The following is a 2368-nucleotide window of genomic DNA, read 5'->3' on the forward strand; positions in this document are numbered from 1 at the left end:
ATGGATGGGTCTAGGCGTATTTCAGTTCTAGATACATCCTTTTTTATCCATTTCGGCAACATGTAATCCGGACGGAGGGAGTATGGTGTAAGAGCTAGGGATACGACAGGACAACACAATAGAAAAAACTAGTTGAATGTAAAACTATATGCTAGCGGAATACGTACAGAAATAACTAAGGCAACATACACGTGTATGATTGGGAAAATAAGATGGCATTGCAATAGAGCACTAGAACAACACTTCAATGTAAAAAAACATGGTATGGCAGACAGATGAAGTACATACTGATGAATAACAATGCATAAGATATTCAGAAGCATGATGTCCAAATTAAGCAGATGGCATTGCGATAGAGTAGAATGACAGTACTTGAATTTGAAAACATGTTATCATGAATGGAATAGGTACTGAAAAACAGGAAGGCATGACATATTTACATGCATGATATCAGCATGCTAAGCACATGGCATTGCAACAGAGTAGATACACTCCAGGACATTATATGCATGCCGTACCCATATCACAGGACAAGTTAGAGCAAGGACCTTGTGGGGTGAAGAGGATTCATCATCTTTCTGCAAGTCTTCTGAAGAACTGCCTTTACATGTTCCATCATATTGGGTATCATTGACATCAAGTTTATTGGCCTTTACATTGCTCAGTGAGGTTCTTGTGGATATATCAGTGTGTGCAATTATATCTGACATGCATGGAAGACAACTAGTAGTTAGATTTATGTAAATGAGTGCCTGTAGGAGACGACGTAAATAGTAGGACTGGGGTTAACTAGCAGCAACAGGTCTCATAAACTAAAGGGAGAACATAGATGAAAGCTACAGAATATGTATCGTTTGTACTCGAGATTAACTAGATGGCACATAAAAGTATTAAAGAACAACATAGGTAATACTAGAAGTGGTATAATACTATAATCACCAGCCTGTGGGATAGCATTGGCTGATGGATGATAACTATGGAACAACGTTACCTAAAGAACAAGTATCTTAGCTGAACTATGGAACAACGTGAACTCCTGAACAAGACCCGTAAGAGATCAGCATGAATATACAGTGAAATGTGATGATCTATTTTTCGTGCTTAGATGAATAACAAAGCCATAAATGTTGCACACAAGTAAGATGAGGGTACAACCTATCTGGCTGCCATCCATAGGAGTGAGCATCATGTGCTGACTTGTCGATGGCCCTGCAGTTGTTGTGGCTGTCCATGTCGGGCACGCGCATTCGATGCAGGGAACTGTTGAGTGGGGACTGTAGCTCCCTTCTGGTGTATGCTTCCCTTGTTGGAGCAGCTGCGGTGAGTCGGAAGACGGTGTGTCTGAAGATGCAGATAACACATAATGTTAAGAACGACATATCTCTTTGATCCGAAGAAATACACTAAGAGATCAACAGCAAGGTACGAGAGTGGTCACACGTCTGTTGACTGAAGACTAAATTGGGGTCACACAATTTTATTTTATTTTGGTATTGTCCGATCTATGCCGGATGGCTTGATGGCCGTCTTGTGCCTCCCGGCTGACACTGTTCGGAATCTTCCCCGAAGAGCCAGCGACCAATAGTAGAGCAGCCTGCCTCCGCCATCCGTGGCCCCAGCCAAAACCCCGGTCCCCGCCCCACCACACTGCCGTGGTTGCGCCGCCCCCGGGCCAATCCACAAAGACTCCCCGTCATCCAGATCCGCCGGCGGCAGTACCTTCAACCCACGCAACTCTAAAAGATAGCCATCTAAGCGCTGCTTCCGTGGCGAACTTGCGGCCCTGCACCCTTACGTTAGACACCGGCCAACCGACAGCCTAGGAGCTCCGCCGCCTCGAGGGGTGCTGCTTCCCATTGGGAATCGATTGGCCCAGAATAAAAATTCAGACAACTGACGCCTAAATAAAGTGATTTCAGATGAGGGTGCGACCTATCTGGTGGCATGGTGAAGTAGGAAGGTCCAGCTGCCGAGTCGGTGAGGCCGACGCAGTTGCGGTGGTGACCGGCGGTAGGGAAAGAGCGATGTCGCCATGGTCGACGGCTACGCGGAAGCAGCGCTAGGACTCTGGACGGATCCGAAGTTGGAGCCGCTCCGGCATCGTGAACAACGGCGGGGGTGAATCGGCTCTGGTACGGTTCACGCGGCTGTCGTCGAGGCAACACCAGCAGCACGGAGTAAGAGGCACACGGCCCAGTGCATGATGGCAATTGGACAACGTCTCCAGCATTAGGGAGGAGGGCGACTGTGAAATTGGTGTGGTGGGGGGCGCCATGGAGGTGGGGCTGAGGTTTTGCAGCTCTGGAGAAGGGAGCTTCCCGGGGAGAAGGTGATTTGGCGCCCACGAAGTATGAATGGGGCCGGGCGG

The sequence above is a fragment of the Triticum aestivum genome, chromosome 7B (genome assembly GCF_018294505.1).
Source record: "Triticum aestivum cultivar Chinese Spring chromosome 7B, IWGSC CS RefSeq v2.1, whole genome shotgun sequence".
Classification (NCBI taxonomy): Eukaryota; Viridiplantae; Streptophyta; class Magnoliopsida; order Poales; family Poaceae; genus Triticum; species Triticum aestivum.